Source organism: Orycteropus afer, unplaced genomic scaffold (genome assembly GCF_000298275.1).
Source record: "Orycteropus afer afer isolate SDZICR_OR568_19922 unplaced genomic scaffold, OryAfe1.0 scaffold00195, whole genome shotgun sequence".
In the NCBI taxonomy this organism is placed as follows: Eukaryota; Metazoa; Chordata; class Mammalia; order Tubulidentata; family Orycteropodidae; genus Orycteropus; species Orycteropus afer.
In genome coordinates, this window is record NW_006921782.1 from 5,984,388 (window position 1) to 6,003,063 (window position 18,676).

Here is an 18,676-nt window from a genome sequence, read left to right on the forward strand (position 1 = left end):
TGCAGATTCTACATTATTCTTTAGCGTTGCGTAGTATTCCATTGTGTGAATGTACCAAAGTTTGGTTATCCATTCCTCAGTTGTTGGACATCTGGGTTGTTTCCAAGTTTTGGCTATTGTAAATAGTGCCAAAGCAGACATATTTTTTATATACATTTTATTATGTGACACTGATTAAAATCCCCATAATATAACTGCTCTCCTCTTCCTTAACTGTGCATACCTGCCTGCCTAGATTTCTCCCTATGCAAATGCTGCCTTTCTGATCTCCCACTGTTGACTTTTCTAAGGAGTGCATCTCCCTGGTGCAGTTGTCCAACTTATAGACTCTTCTCTTGTTTGGCTGAGAATTACACCACAGGGATGAGTCCCATTCCAAGCATGAAGGGTGAAAGCTGTAGTCTTTCATCTTCACAATATAGCATAACTTATTATAAAGGGTAGAGGAGCTCTGGTGGCACAAAGGTTGAGCTAACCAAAGGGTTGGTAGTTCAAACCCACCCAGTGACTCTGCAGAAGAAGGACCAGTCTGTTCTGTTAAAGATTATACCCTAGAAAACCCTATGAGGTCATTCCATTCTATCACATGTGGCCACTATCAGTTGAAATTGACTCAAGGACACCTAACAACAGTTACAAAGGGTATAGTGAAATTGACAAAGAAAATTAGATTTAAATTAATTTATAAAAAAATAAGCATATTTATTTTTTAAAAAGCTACTCTTTTCTAAAGTAATAGTTAATTTTTTTAAAAGCAGATAGGGTAAGGTGAGTTGTAGGCCAATGTGATGCTGACTGATCGGTAGCTCTCTCAGAGGCTCACAACTGTTAGTAATGAATAGCAAACAGGCCTGATGAATTACAACTTACCTGTTCATTGAGTATGTTTTGTTGCTTTTAGTAAAAATCTGAAGCTGTATTTTTCTTTTTGTGGAAAGGATGGTATGAATTACAGATAACGAAAAAAAAAAAAAAAAAAAAGACAATGGTGTTTCCATTTGTATTTTCTTTCCATTTTCTAATTTGAAGCTTAGAGATTTGAGGTTGAAGAAAGTAACGCTGCTACTGAAGCCTCAGCTCAAAGCTGGCATCTTAATAGCAAGTTGGAGGTATACCGGAAACTGAAGCACTCACAGCAGACAGAGATGAGGGAGAGCTAGCTATCATTTATTTATGGGGATGGCTCTGCACTGTCTTTGTGGATATTAAAGATGCCAGTTAGTCATCACAGCCTGGCAGATGAAGAAACTGAGACTCAGAAAGCTGAAGTCATTTGGTTAAGGTGACAAAGTAAAGGTGGGCTCAGATTGATACTTTAGCAGGCTGACTCCGGAGCTGCTTCTGTTAACTGTTAAGCACTTCAGCCTTGTGAAGCTGTTAGATGGGGCAGGTTTCAGTTCTATATCTCACTAGCTCCAAAACTCATACTTTTACCCATTAGATCAAGCTTCCTTGCAATGATGAAGAAACATGGCAATTGATAATGAATTATAATGAATGATGATAAACATGAGTTGAATACCTCTTCCCAAACTGTCCTACTCTGTGTTGAACCTACTGAGCATGCTTCATGCTGGTCCTTTGCATCCTCTAAAAAGGAAACATTCTTGCATAATGAAGTTCTCTGAACAGCCAATGGCACTTTCTGAAAGGGATTTAGAATGGGTCCTGTTGGAGTATCTCAACCCAACTCTGCCACTTGCCAGCTCTGTAGCTATGACTAAGCTACATAGCATATCTGACTTTCATTCCCCACATTTGTAATATGAGGGTGCAAACCATGATTTGAATTATGGCTTTCTTTTTCCTCTGCAAAGCAGTAGAATCCATTCTTTAAATAATATCTTAGGCAGAAACCTAACATATGAAACAAATGCAAATGATTGTCTCTAGGTCACAGGGATTCACGACCACCCTTTCTCAGGCACCAGGGGACTTCTGTGTACAGAGAAGCAAACAATTGGCTTAGACCCACTAGGTGGTCTCTGAGGGCCTTCACTCCTTTGAGAGTCTATGGCAGTTCTAGGGTTGCTTTAAGCAATGTTAGGTATGATGTTTAATTTTATGTGTCAACTTGGCTAGCTTAGTGCACCCGGTTTTGTCAAACACCAATCAAGCTGCTGTTGTGAAGTAGTTATATGTGATTATATCAATTGGTTTTAAGTTAAGCAGATTACCTTCCATACCATGAGTGAGCTTTAACCTATCAATTGAAGGCTCTGAGAGCAAAACATGGAATTTTCCCTAGGGTGTATTCTGTCTCTGGACAATAGAGACATGTTGCCAGAATTCTCCCCTCTTCCCATCACTTGATCTATGGATTTTGGGACACATGCAAAATACAGGAATCTCCAGCCTGTCACTTGACCAACAGGTTTTGGACTACCAACCCCACAAAATTACATGAGCCAGTTCCTTAATGAATTCCCTAACTAAGACATCAGGGGATCTACTTTTTCTTCTTAAAATAGTATCTTTGCTGTCTCCTTTGAGAAATTCTATTCGTAAACCTTGCAATTAGTCTCCTTTGAATTACAGATGTGATTTATTTAGTTTTAAACAGACTGAAACATCCAGTGCTTTAGACAGATTTACTCTTTGGTTAAGAGAAATGAAGAACTGGACTTTGATCCATTACCACTGTGCTGGGAATTGATTTTGGGGAAGGATATGCGATTATGGGATAGAATGTGAATGGGGATGGTTTGGGCCAAACTTGACTCTGATTCTCCATTTGTGTGTGGTGCAGCGTGAATGACAAGGGGCGTGAGGAGTGCTTCATAAGATGTAAAAAGAACTGATTGATTTATCGATCTAAGGAAGACAGTCTCCTTGACGAAGACATGCTGTCAAACAGTGGCAGGATACGCTGCTAAAAGCCCTCCAGATTGATTACCCTACCTGGCACCTGATCCCTCATCACTATGGCAGGTAAAGAGTTCTGGAAATGTACTCACAGCTGCATTAATAAGATAGGAAGCGAACAAACAAGGAAGCATGGGTCAGGCAAAGCTCTGACTGAGGAAGAGTTTTCCCACTGCTCTGAATTTCCTCAAAGGGAAAGTCTCTCAAACGGTGTGAAATACATAGGCAGAAAATGAGACGAAATAGCTAATCCACCTGAAAATGTGTGCAGCAGCAACGATGCCTCTGAGTTCAGAAATTCTGTGATTTTGTTTTCCCATCTGTTACTGCTTCTAAAATATGATGAGTCCTGTTTGAATTCTTATGTAATTAGAAAATGCTTTGGAAATACTGTACTAAGAAACACACCTGGCATAATATGCTAAACACTTCTCTTTCAACCACACTAGAGAATCTCCACACACAAACATTGTTGCATTGTATCACATGGATCAATAAGAAAACTTAAAAAGACACACATGCTCATATCTTTCTTATAGACAAGCCATAGTCAAAGATCAAACACCAACTTATAATCAGGAGAGGCATCCATCTAACGGTAAGACTATGAACAAAAATAGTGGGTAAGATGGGGGGATGTCAATCGTAATGGTATTGTAAGAAAGCATTGATTCTATCATTTTTCATAAGGCCAGTGCATTCTGTGACAGGTAAAGTCATACCCTTTTGAGAGGAGATAATCTAAAACTGGAAGTGTTAAAAGGTAAATTAGCCAGCTCCAAATCCATGAAGAAAGTGGGAGATTTTGACACCATGTTTATGTGTTTTAAAGGATGAAAAGAGTAGCTACAGATGTGACACAATAAAAATGTTGTTGCAATATATCTAGTACTAAAATTTAAACTGTGTAATTATAGAAAGTTATATCTGAGGGTTACTTCAACTTCAGAGAATTCTTAATCCCTTCATTTTATCTATGAGAAAATGGAAGCCCAGGGATGTTAGTAAATTTGCCCAAAGTCACACCATATGTTAGGGAGGAGGAGCTGGGATTTGAACTCAATCTCCTGGCATCTGAGTCCAGTGATCTTTCCACTATAGTATCAACAAATATTTAAGTTCTTCTTTTACCTGCTCAATTTTCAAATATGCTAATATAATAATAATAGCAACACTAAAAATCACCATACTGATAAACAAACAAAAAAATACCCATCCATGGCCACAAAATCACAAGTTTTTCTTCTTTTGCTTTTAGAATTTATGAATATGACTATCAGGTCAGGCAGGGCCCAACTGAATTGACCTCTGTCTTTCTCTGTGAGATAGGAATGTCACACAAGAGGCACTGTATTGGCTCTCTACTGCTGCTACAGCAGAAATACCACAAAGGGCTGGCTTTAACAAACAAGGATTTATTCTTTTACCATTTAGGAGGCTAGAAGTCCGAGATGAAAGTGCCAGCTCTAGGAGCCAGGTAAAGGCCCTCAACCTTGGGTTTCAGCTCTGCCTTCTGTGCCAGGCCCTAGAGCTGGAAGCTTTTTGTGACTCATGCAGCTGCTGGCTTCTGAGGCTGACAAAACCACGAGTGACAGGTAAAATGGCAATCTCAAGATTAACAGACGACATGGCAAGCTACTAGTTCAAATCCAGGAACAATCCCAAGATCAGCAGGCAACACAGCAAGCCAGAGATGAAGGTCTGGCAAATGCCGGATGCAGATGTGCCAAAAACTCTAGACCTTTCTCAAAGCTTCTCCTTATATACTGGAAGCAGGCCACACCCTGAAGGCAACTACTTAGCAGCTGTTATGCTCAGATTTCACCATGGAGGTGATTATAATCTCATCATGGGGAATAACTACATCTAGCTACCCAGCCACTCAAAACCATGACCCAGTTAAGTTGACACACAACCTTAATTACCACAGGCACCTACCTTAATTTCTAGAAAATGTGCCTTTGAATGTAGGAATGGAGATTGAGGATATGATGTGAGACAGTGTAAGATGATGGTTTTGGGAAGAGAGGAGGCCATTAAGACTAAGCTGATTTCCTAGGTCCATGAAGATAAAATCTGGCAAAACAGAAGCAGAACTCTTTAGCATACACAATTTTAAAGAGGGACAGATGCAACATGATGAGATCTCGGAAAGTAATGCTGCAGATGGAGAAACAGCCTATGGAATGTTCCAGTTACACCAGGGGTATTTTCAACTTGGATAGGAAAATAATACTGCGTTATTATTTTGACTAACCTCTAAATGAATTTAGTCTTTCCCTCAATTAAAAATATATGCAACAAATCACAATAGAATTAAGGAGCTCTGATAGCGTAAAGGTTAAAGCATTTGGCTGCTAACCAAAAGGTTGCTGGTTTGAACCCACTAGCAGCTCTGCAAAACAAAGATGAGGCAGTCTGCTTTACTAATGATTTACAGCCTTGGAGACCCAAAGGGGGATACTATGAGTTAGAATAGACTCAATGGAAGTGAGCAACTGTGACCAATACAAATTGGAGATATTTTTATGCTACATTACTCTATTATATGTTACAGATTTTTTTCCACAATGTAAGTTATACTTCTCCTTAATTGGGCATTATAGTATTGTTGAGCTCTTTTATAAATCTTGTTTCTTAATAAATTACTAAAGAATAAATGTATGTCTATATAACCTTTAAGATTTTGATAATTCTATTTTAAAAAATTGGTGTACTTCAAATTCCTAGGAGCTGTGGTGGCATAGTGCCTAAGACATTTGACTGCTAACCAGATTGCTGGCGGTTCAAACCCACCAACCACTCCTCAGAAGGAAGACTGGGCAATCTACTTCCATAGTCATACTGTTTCAGAAACCCAAGGAGGGGTCGCTATGAATCAGATAAAATGTTTACTATTTTTTTTTTCTTTTAATATAACTGTAGATTCATTTGTAGTTGTAAAAAAAAAAAAAAAAATCAGAGAAATCTCATGTATCCTTTAGCAAGTTTCCTCAAATGTAACATCTTATAAAATGAAAACACTATCATAACCAGAATTCTGACACTGGGAACAGTCAAGAAGAGTTCTTTCACCACAAGAATCTTTTTTGTTTCCTTTTTATAACACACCCAACTCCCTCCTGAACCCCTCACTCTGTCCTTATCCCCTAACACCAACTAATCTGCTATATGAATGGAATCACACAGTACGTATCTTCGAAGACTGACCTTTTTCATTCAGCATAATTCTCTGGAGATTCATTTCAGCTGTTGCATGCTGAATAATATTTCTTGTCAAAGATGTGGTTTCAATTTTGTCCCTCCCACCCTGTAACTTGTCTTTTCATCCTTAAGAGTCAGTTGCAAAGAAAAAAGTTTTTAATTTTGATGAAGTCTAATTTATCAAGGTTTCCTTTATAGACTGTGCTTTTGGTGTCAAGTATACAAACACTTCGCTTAGCCCTAGAGCACCGAAAACAAGTTTGTTTGTTTGTTTTCCCTGAAGTATTATATTTGACTTTTAAGTTTGTGATTCATATTGAGTTAATTTCTGTATAAAATTTGAGGTTTGAGTCAAAGTTTATTTATTTGCTGTTTATATGTGAATGTTCAAGTGCTCCCACACCATTTGTTTAAAGTCTCTTTTCTCTATTAAATGTCTTTTGTACTTTTGTCAAAAATCATTTTGGCAGATGTGTGCAGTGATCTCTCTCAGAATTCTCTATTATTTTCATTTGGTCTATGGGCCTATTGAAGAACCTGGTGGTGCAGTGGTTAATGCTGCTAACCAAAAGGTTGGTGGCTTGAACCCACTGGCTGCTCCGTAGGAGAAAGATGAGGCAGTCTGCTTCCATATTTACAGCCTTGAAAACCCTATGGGATAATTCTACTGTGTCCTATAGGGTTGCCATGAGTTGGAATCAATGTGATGACAGTGGGTTTTTTGTTTTTGTCTGTTTCTCTACTAATACCACACAGTCTTCATTATTGTAGCTATATAATAAATCATTATTATAGCTATATAATCTTCAAAGTAGGTAGACTGATTTCTTTCACATTATTATTTTTCTAATTAATGTTAGCTACTCTAGTTCCTTTGTCTTTCCATATATATTTTAAAATACTTTTCTCTATATAATAAAAAGAAAGAAAAAGAAAAAAAAATCTTTCTGGGATTTTATCAGGAATTAAAACTTTGTGTATAGATTTTGGGGGAACTGACACCATTTCTACATTGAATGTCCTGATCCATGCAGGTGATATGCCTCTCCATTTATTTACATCCTTCTTGATTTCTTTTCAGTGTTTTGCAGATAAGTCCTATACATGTGTTGTTAGATTTATGAAAATTATCATATATTTTTAATTTTCATGTTCACATGTTCATTACTTGTTTGTGTGTGTGTATACACACACATACACACAAACACACTAGTAATGAAATAAAGGAGCTCTGATGGCATGGTGCCTAAGGCATTTGATTGCTAACCAGCAGGCTGGTGGTTCAAACTCACCAGCCACTACTCAGAAGGAAGACTGGGCAATCTACTTCCGTAGAGGTACCACCTCGGAAACCCAAGGAGGAGTCACTAAGAAGCGGATCCGACTTGATTATTGTACCGGGTGGATCTTCCAGTACTGTGTTGAATGGAAGTGGTAAAAGCAGATGCTCTGGTTTGTTCTCAGTCTTAGGGGAAACATGTAGTCTGTCATTATTAAGTATAATAATTTTTGTTGTTATTTGATGCTCTTTATCCAGTTGAGGAAGTTTCTAATTTTCTAAGAGTTTTTTTTTTTACCATGCGTAGGTATTGAATTCTGTCAAATGTCTTCTGCAGGGATTGATATGATCATTAATTCTTTTCTTCTTTAGTCATTCAATAGAGTGGATTACATTGGTTGACCCCACCCCACAGAAGGAGGTTGGGGTCCCTCATGATAGCCTCATGAGCATACATGTTTAAGATCCCCACTCCACTTAGGCTTTGCTAACACCATGATGTTGGGGTCACAGTTTGTTCTGTGATGTGTGGCTAGAAAGGAATAGTTATCATCTAAAAATTTTCAGCCTAGCTGGGCTGCCTTTCTCCTGGTGTTATGGATCAGATTATGTCCACCCCAAATACATGTTGGAAATCCTAAACTTTATACCTATGGATATAATCTCATTTGGGAATAGGATCTTTTTGTTATGCTAATATCTTGGTTCTCTAGTGCTTCTATAACAGATACACAACAAGTGGTAGGCTTAACAAACAGGAATTTATTCTCTTATAGTTTAGGAAGGTGGTGTTGTTGTTGTTGTTATGTGCCGTTGAGTCGGCCCCGACTCATAGTGACCCCTCCTTGGGTTTCCGAGGCAGTATCACTACGGAAGTAGTGATGGCTCTAGGGGCTAGGTGAAGCCCCCTTGACCTTGGACTTCCACTCTGCTTCTTATGCCATGCTCACTGGGGCTATAGGTGTCTCCTAACTCAGGCAGCTGATGCCTGCTGAGGCTAACGAACTCAAGGTAAAATGGCACAGTCCCAACATCAGCAGGCAACACAGCAATCCACTAGTTCAAGTCCAGGAACACTCCTAAGAACAGCAGGCAACACAGCAATCCACTAGTTCAAGTCCAGGAACACTCCTAAGAACAGCAGGCAACATGGTCGACCACTGAGATGAAGACTCGGACATATGTAGGATCCAAATGTGCCAAAAGCTAGAGACATTTCTCAAAGCTTCTCCTTATATCATGGAAATAGGCCACACCCAAAGACAACTACTTTGCTGCTCACAGAAGATTCCACCATGGAGATGATTACAATCTCATCATGGGGAATATGGATCACATCTAGCTGCCCAGCCACTCAAAACCACGGCCAGCCAAGTTGATACATAACCTTAACTACCACAGCTAATGAGCCATGGAAGTGTAGGGTATGTTTTAAACCAGTCATTTTTGAGGTATGAAGAACAGATCTGGCACAGAAGCAAGTGAGCAGGAATATTCCAAAGATAATGCCACATGGAGATCACCAAGGAACTCTGAGGATTTTCCCCCAAAGCAGGCAGAAAACCTTCCCCTTGCGTTAGTGACCTGAATTCAGACTTCTAGCCTCCTGAAACGTGAGAAAATAAATTTCTGTTTGTTAAAGCTATCACTTGTGGTATGTCTGTTTTAGCAGTTATAAGAAGCTAAGATACCTGGTATTTTAGCTAGAAAGACCAGGATTTTGCTAGGGTTTGTATTTTTTGTTGTTGTTGTTGGTATCTATTGACATATCCACATTGTCTGCTTCTTCAGCTCCAAATCTGAGAGATATCACATGGAAAGAAAACACAGGGAACTCACCAACATGTCAGTCTTCTGGTCTTAAGGTCCCTAACCTGACTTCTTCTCTCCACCTATCAGTCGATATAATGTCTCTGTTTTTTGGTTGTATTCATGGGGGTGGGAAGAGGTGACAGGTAGGAAGGTAGACAGAAAAGCATGTAGATTTCATCTTCACAAAAATGGAAGTCCAAATTCATCCAACCATCTATCTATCTATTTGCATTAAAACATTATTCTGGGAGGAAATCCACTGGCTTTGCCAACCTGCCAAAGGAGGCTGTGGCACACAAGAGGTGAAGGTTCCCTTCACTAGGCTTTAGGCACTAAGCATTGTTTTAGATCCAATAGTCAGCAGCCACTCTGCCTCTCAGTCTGTTTCTGTATCTGATCAACAGGCCAATCATTTTTATTTGGTATTAAAGCCCATCCTTTACTCCCTACATATGTGTCAACATCATATGCCTACCATAATTTCTGTCTGCTCAGTCAAATTCTTACTTTTAAGACATTCATCTCCTCCACTGATATCCAGCCTAACTAACTATGGATAATACATTTGCTTCCCACCTGCCTGGCATGTGCACTGCCTAACTTCAAATATCACCTATGATCTAAACCATAAGCTAGACTCAAGGTTAACTTTTTAAACCAGGATCCTACTTTTTTTGTCATATATAAAATTTTATTAAAAAAATATAAACTAAAATACAGGTAAATATAATCACATAATTCTTTTTGAAATATATGTTTAAATCAGAAGTCAATAAAATTAGTATTTTGGAAATAGTAGGATTAAAAACCAACTGTGGTTAAAAAACCAACTGTGGTTACTTACAAACAAAAATATATATCCAAATACTTTGAGCTTCATAATCTAGTAGTGAATGAGTAGAGTTATGTTTGATACAGATGCATGAATTTCAGTTTGGTGAAAGAAGGGCCAGCCAGCTGTTGTGTGTCCAAGTAATTTTCTGGCATCTTTCTGTAGGAAGAGAAGTTTGTGATGGCTTCCAAAAAAGCCCCTTTTACGGATGTGCCCTCTAGTGGCAATTAGTATAGTTAAGCGAGCAGAGATGAGAAGAACACTGAGAAAAGAAGGAAGGGACAAAAATATAGGTGGATTAAATTAGCAGGAATCTTTCCTCAGCAAGGATGAATTCTGTTATGTTGGCTAATGTTTTTCAAGTCCCTAAGGGGCCTCTGCTGGAGGCTATAGAAAGTGTGTATTATTCAAGGAAAATATTGATTGATGTTCTCAAAATGTGGTGGGTGTGAGAGGTTTATGATTGAGAAATTATATTAAGTAATTAATTTATTTACTTATACAAGTGCTGATTTTGGATTCAATGTAAATGAAATTAACTACAAGGGCAGAGTTGTGAAAAGGACACTTATGCATCCCTGTGAAGTTGGTGAGAGGAAATAAGTAAGGAAACACTTTGGGCCTAACAGCTGGCTCACATAACCTGTTGGATGGCCACTCATCAGCTCTGTGTGATTTTTAATAATGATTTTCAGCCTACAGATGAAATTAAGTTTCACGAAGTAGGAAGAAGACGACTGAAGATGGAAAAAATACTAGAGACATGTACAATTACTCTCTATACCCTGCACCACCCTGGACACTGAAATTATTTACATCGAGCATTCTGAGATACACTTAATATTCAAGCTATCACTTTCCCTAAAAGGAGGGAAAATATAGTTACAGTGCTTGGCTACAACTGCAATTCGTGGATTTAGAAAACAAAAGCACTTAAAATTTAAGGGAAGTATGACCAAAGGTAAAGGTAAAGACGACCAATTCCCATCTACTAATTTTCCAGAGGAGAAATTCTACCTATTCTTATAACTCTTCTGGATACTAGTTGATTACAGGAGCTTGAGGACTCCAAACCATGTCGTCAGCATTCCAGTGATTCCCACAACACCCTCAGGCTCAAGTGGCTACAGAATAAAGGTGACTGGCATGGATGGACTCAGAGAAATGGAGTTGTGAACCAGATGAGAGAATACAATAATAGCAGTTAGCCCTCTCCCTGTAGCCAGCACCAATTAGCATTGCTTTCCAAACACCCATACTGGGGAATTAAAAAGCAAAGGCTATGCTTTCTCATCTCTCTGCCCTTTAAGTCCATGTTTGAGTTTGAAGCAACTAGGAAATAATAAGGTGAGGGCAAGAATGACTTCTGAAAAGCATCACCTGAGAAAATTATTTTATGTAATGGATATGCACAAAATGGCATTTCACCATTATGGTATCCTATCAAAAAGGAAAGTGGAATGTGGTAACATTCCCTCTTGTTCTGTGTTTGATTGGAAGAGGATATTTAAATTACTAGATGATGGAATGAGTACATGTCTTAAGACCCAGTATCACTGTTTTTAGTTTGTTTTCAATTCCTTCCAAAACTAGATCAATAAATGATAGGCAGTCACTATGACAGACTCCTGTAGCAAAAGAGTGGTGACCTATCAGAGGGTTTGGTATGGATCCTCCTAGGTCTATGCTCCTCCATGGCACCAGAACATATGTTTTTTTCATGCTTTACATCATTCACATGACTTGGTGGAAGACTGGAAGGAGTACAAGGCTGTTTGCACACTGACTCCTTCCATACTTAACAATTTTAAAAGCTCTGGAAATGTCTTTAAGGTGCCCTGGTGGCACATTGATTAAGCATTAGGCTTCCTATCTAAACGTTGGCTTTTGGAACCTGCTAGTGCCTAAGGCACTTGACTGCTCACCAGAAGGCTGGCGGTTCAAACCCACCAGCCACTCCTCGGAAGGAAGGTTGGGCAATCCTACTTCCGTAGTGATACTGCCTCGGAAACCCAAGGAGGGGTCACTATGAGTCGGGGCTGACTCGATGGCAAACAACAACAACAACAAGAGGCTCCACAGGAGAAAGATGAGGCAGTCTGCTTTCACAAAGATTTACAGCCTTGGGAACCCTCTGGGGGCATTTTCTACTCTGTCCTATATGGTCTCTGGGGGTTGAAATTGACTCAATAACAGTGGGTGAGAAATGTCTCTGCTCACCAAACATCCTGTTTCACTGGCTTCTAGATTCAAATATAACAAGCAGTGGAGGAGAGTGTGGTAAAGGACAAAGGAAACCTTGGCTAAGAAGGCCAGAAGTGAGAGGCATCCATTAGGAGTCCCTGAGTGTCACAAATGGTTTACAGTTCAACCCACCCTAAAGGGCGTTGGAAGATAGGCCTGGAAATTTGCTTTGAAAGGTCACAACTTTGGAATCCATACAGAGCAGCTTGACTCTGCACACACAGTCTCACCATGAGTGGGAATTGATTCGATGGCAACCAGCAACAATTCGCCCGTTATCATCACACCCTGCAGTCTTGAAAGAGTCTCTTTCCAGCGTTCTCTTCACTGTGATGCTGGGGAGAAGATAAACCTGGAAAGGCCAGAAATTCTCAAACTTACAAAACATGATTTCATCAATAATATATACCTCCCCACAGCTGGTGAAAATAAAATATTAATATGCTCAATTTTAAAGACAGAAACCAGACTAGGCTCTGGAATGTTTTTCATCCAACACTGATGTTCTTGTTCATACATAAGACGCTCCAGTGATTCCTATGGATTCTGTCCTGCCTGCCTCCCTGACTTGGGTTGTGTGTTGTTGTTATATGCCATTGAGTTGTCTCTGACTCATAGCGACCTTATGTACAACAGAATGAAACACTGCCTGGTCCTGCTCCAGCCCCATGATCCCCACTATACCTGAGTTCATCATTGCAGCCACTGCGTCAATCCATTTTGTTGAGGGCCTTCCTCTTTTTCATTGACCCTCCATTTTACCAAGCATGATGTCCTCCAGATAGTCGTCCTTTCTGACAACATGACCGAAGTAGATGGACAAAGTCTGGCCATCTATCTTCCAAGGAGCATCCTGGCTATACTTCTTCCAGGACAGATCTGTTAGTTCTTTTAGCAGTCCACAGTACTTTCAGCATTCTTTGCAAACACCACAACTCAAAAGCATCAACTCTGCTTTGGTCTTCCTCATTCATTGTCCAGCTCTCAAATGAATATGAGGCAATTGAAAATACCATGTGTTGGGTATCTGCACCCTTTACAGGAGACAGAAGCCTGGACTATTTGGCTACTACATAACACCATATTGGTTCAGAGGGATACACAGGATGCTGTTATTTTTAGTTTGGATATCTCCCAAGTGTTTTCTTTAAGCTTCTGTGGGACTTTTATACTCCTCTTTTCATATTTTATTATATAGTCAGTGCACGAGTTTCACATTAGTCATTTGTACCCCTCAAACAGGCTCTCTTCTCCCTCTAAAATATAAGTCTTGTTACTGAGAGACATTATAAAAGTTAAAGGATTCAGGTAGGTTTCATATCGTCCCACATCTTGGCATATGTTAATATATCTTGATGAGACATCATTAAGTCTTTATGACAGTATAAAAGCAATAGTAGTATTGGTAAGTGGCATGTAATCTCCTGCAGATAAATTTGGTAAAGCTAGTCTTAAGGAACTCTAGTATTTAGGCTGGAAAATGGGCACATACACGTTTATTTAACATCTTTGAGGGTATCATTATTGCCCCAAAAATAATGTTTAAAAAGAAACTACCATAAAGACCAAATAGTAATTTTATTTTAGCAGCAAGATTCATGAGTTTGTCACAATTTAATATGCTTCTTGTTTAGCCATCAGAAAAAAAGTACAGTTAATATATTCTTAAGCATATTGATTAACAGCAAATTACATCATGAATGAAATCTAAGATGCATGCAATGGTATACAGATTAATAGAATATTGTTCTGGCACGGTAATAAAAAAGGAACATCAGAGAATATCTAATCTCATGGTTTCAAAAGATGTTTTGAAGATCCCTAGAGGCTACTGGGATGGGGGCAGGAGAAAGGTGACTGTGTGGACAAATAAACAGGACTCTTGCTGCTTTCATTTGCTTTACCTTGGGAAGTTCCACTTTCATGTGTTTGATACTGTGTCATAGTCTGACCTCGAAAAAGAAATTAAAGATGTATTTGTTGAAACCATCTCAATAATTCATGTTCTTTGAATTTGTGGGTGTGCTTGGGGGAAAGGGTTGTAAGTAAAATGCCATAATGTGGAAATACATAAAATTAATATTTTAAAATAATAAAAGATAACACATTCTCTATAATTTAGAAGTTATTTTTGACAAGTCATAACACATATGTATATATCACTGAACAATATGGACCCTCCAGCACTTCTAAACTTCCATGTAGTGATTTTTCTAAACTTAAAATTGCATTATCATAGCTACAAAATTAACATCCTAAATTACTTACAATAAATATGTATGGATGTGCACCTGTGTATTGGCCATGCAAATCAACATATGCAAATATGCCTATAGATTAAAAGGAGTCAGGATGTGGAAATAAATAAAATCAGTTGGTCAATTTAAATTTTAATAAACCCTGATACTCATGTAAATTTAGTTTAAGGTTTCATTGTGATTTGTTAGAACTCTCCATTCTACAAAGACTCCAGTACCCTGAACTGTGGGAAGCATCCTTTGAGGGGTAATGATAAATGGATTGCCAAGAGGGTAGCTAAAAAAGCTGAGGAAGATGATGTTTTAAAAAGGAAACAAGAAGAAAAGAAAAACATGTCCATGGAAAAGCATCTACACAAAGTGTTATGACGCATGGTGTGCAAAGCAAATTAAATATACACTGTCCTTGCAAATCAGAAGTGTACAAAATGAACAGACTGTTTCAGAGTACAACTATTATGGGATCATAAGTAACTGCATAGAGGGATAGCATCTCAACGTCAAAGGATAGCAATGCTATAACTGAAATTGATTCTGATAATCATAGTAGGTACTACAAACTCACATGCCTTTGAAGGTTGCAAAAATTACCTGGCTTAGTGAAGTGGAATGGGTCAGAGACGAGTGAGCAGGTCAGGGATTTTGACAAACTATGAAGTGTCTAAAAGGAATAGTTTTGCATCAGTTTAGCCAATTGTAACCATTCAGGAATGACATCAGTGATTTAATTTGTCAAGGGAAGTTAAATACTATTCTCTTGATTTTGTATTTGAACTTGACAATTCAATACAAAATTTTAAAAAGACTATAAGAACCAAATAAATTATTAATTTGACCTGCAATCACTGATCAGTCTGTTCTTGAGTTTATAGGTAAGGGAATTGAGCTCCAGAAAGGTAAGCAGTGCACAGGTGCTGCCTTGTGGCCATTTGCAGATTAGATTTCACCTCTTCTAATCCTTAAACAAATAACCTGCATCATCTTGGAGAATATAAAGGAGAGGAAAACTTCCCTCTGTTCCACTTCTCATACATTTTCTCTTACCTGCTAGAGGCTTAAATGATTGTCAGTTGAGAAGAGTCTCCTCGGTCTTAGCTTAACAACATTTCTAGGCACCTCAGTGGTGGTCATACTGCAAATGAGTCACTGTCTCCCCTTCCCCACACCCTCCTCGTGTCCACTCTCCTGATGGCTGTAATGTCAACACTATTTTGGACCAGGTTAATCCATCAAGGTCTCAAGGAGCAAGACAGTGCCTCTTTTCCCACAATTCCTGTCTTCTGTAAAATTCCAGAAAAACCATGCTCTCCCTGCCCCTGGAAGAACTGAAAGTCATATTAAAGGTTTAGGTCAGAACATATTCAAATGACATTCATTTTTCCTTTCTCATCTGTGTACCAAGTTTAGAAATTGTTCCACTTTTAAAATATTTTTATTTTGCTATTTTGGTTTCTACATTTTGGCCAGCATACATTTCTGTGAAGAGAAATGAAGAAGAAAAGTAGTGTCATGTCAAATGGAGGGAATCCACTAAGGGTCATGGAAGTAAAAGACAAGAGTCTGTATTCTGCAGCCATTATGCATAAGTATTCAGGCCTTAAGAATAGGGTTAGGGTTAGAGTAAATTATTCCTGAGAAATAGCTTGTACAAACATTGTAACCTCCAAACAGTGTCTAACAAAATTCAATGAAGCATATTTTTTTAAAATCTCACATCTACTTAAATGGGAGTCTTGCCACTTAGAATAACCTCAAGAAGTAACCTTGTCATATCTTGCCAACTGTACAGTAGTGTAGCTTGTCAATTATGAAAGGCAGAGTTCGTAGCAAGTTGTTCTTGCAAAAAGAGAACACACTAGTTGACAAACAGAATGGAGTATTGTGAACATATGTTTTATTAAGATAACATCCACTGGGAACTTTGGTCTAAAATCAGGAGGAGAATGAAAAGAATCATACTGTGAAGGTATATATACACAGATACAGATATATAAAGTTGTTATATAAGGATGAGATAAGGGGTACAAATAGACTTCCATCATCTAAAGTTATGTTTTTGACTCATTTGGAGTTCTCTATGAAGACTTTTGGGAGCTCTGGTGGTGTACTGCCAAAGACATTTGACTGCTAACCAGAAAGCGAGCGGTTCAAACTCACTTGGAAGGAAGGTTGGACAATCTACTTCCATAGTGATACTGCCTCAGAAACCCAAGGAGGAGTTGCTATGAGTCGGGTCCAAGTCGACAGCAGTTTGTTGTTGTTTGTTGTATGAAGATTTTTAATATTTAGGGTCATCCTGACCAGTTAACATTAAGTGGATTCTGATTCAAGGCAACTGCATCCATTTGAGAGTTAGGCTAGGTAACAAGAAGTCAAAAAAAAACATAATATAGTCTACTATTTTTAGGGGGGAAAATCTAGCAGAACATAAAAGGAAGTACTTTGATAAGATGGAAAAGAATACTGAATACTTACATGTTTGATATTTTTAAATATGGTTTTCTTTGAACAGCTTTGCCTAGGGAGATGCATTGGGTAGGATGAAGACATAGAGGCAGAGGCAATGATTTGGTGCAAAGGAAGTATGCTGATCAGGGAAGAGAAGGGGAGAGGGAGTCCAGGTGCTGAGAGCATTGGGGATGCAAGGTTAGGTCACATCTGCACTCATGATTTTACCATTTTTGAAACAGTTGGGAAGTAAGTAGCTTTTCCAAACAAGAATGGTGGGTTCTATTAAAATAAATAAAATTTATAAAAAGTAGTTATTTCCTACTTCAAAAACTCATCCAATCTACTTCTGATTAGAAGATCAAATAGAAAAGTAGAAAGTCATAAATTATTAAGTGCTCATTTGTGACGCAGATAGGAGGGTCAAAGCATAATGTCTTTTCCACACAAACACAAACCACCCTAGTCTTGTGTTTGGTCATTTTATCTGCTTTAATTTATCTCTATCTCCCAGTCAATTCCTCCAACAGTTGGGTAATGTAAGCATTAGGAAAGATTCTCATTGAGGTCCCAGTAAGGGAGCAGTTTCAGAACTTCATGCCACTCCAGCTCAAAGCAGAAGCAGTTCCAGTCAAGTGGTGCATGAGCAACTGAAGAAGAGCAATCACAACAGCTGTGGTTTGTCACATAGTTTCTCAGAGAAGTCACTGGCTGGAATGGCATTAGCTTTCCTGGCTTTAATCGGCAACATAGTCTCTTATTAGACAAATATGAGGGCAAAAGGGGGTTAATTTCAGGCACATACATAGAGAGTTAGAGCTTCAAGAAAGAGAACAGAAATGAAGCAATATCTCTGAATTTGACCTTCAACCAAAAATAACTCCTCCTCATAAGCTTAACTGACATATATAAGCATCACCACATAATATATTGAGAGTTAGATTAGAATATAAGTGCCATGAGGGCAAGAGTCTTGTCTACTTAAGTCATTGTTGTATGCCCAATGTTGAGCACCACAACCAAACCAAACCCACTACCATCAAGTTGATTCTGACTCATAGCGACCCACATTGAATGTCTGAGGTGGTAAATCTTTATGGACGTAGAATGCCCTGTCTTCCTTCTACAGAGTGGCTGGTGGGTTTGAACTGCCAACCTCCTGCTTAGCAGTCAAATGCTTTAGGCACTGCACCACCAGAGCTTCTTGAACTTCTTGAGCACAATGCAAGCTTAATATAAGTATTCCTTACTTATTTAAAACTTAATAAATGGAAAGGGATATTTATTTAAACTAAAATTCTTCTTCTGGCATATTGAATTTTAACTTGAATAGCTGTAAATAACTTGAATTTTTCTTCCATGGGAAATCAGGCTTCTCTCTCCCTGTATCCTGTACATACACAAAATAGCATCACTGCATGTAAACATTTGCTGTAATCAAACCCTAGAATTCTAGAGAAATTGAAATTTCCTGAACAGTTTCACATTCTGTACCTTCTAGAGAAGTGGGTGTTGGGACAGACACAGTGGCACAATCAATAGACTAGAGTGAAGAGTCATCAAGCCTGGTTACAGTGTGCTTGGAAGGAAATAGTTTCTCTAGGACACATTTGCTACAAAGGGTTAATTGGTACTACAAATCACAATGGGTATTCCATCAGGAGTTCTCTGCATGATGTGGGAAAAGGCTCAAAAAATGTCTTTAAATAACCAAGCTTACTTCAAAGTTAATAA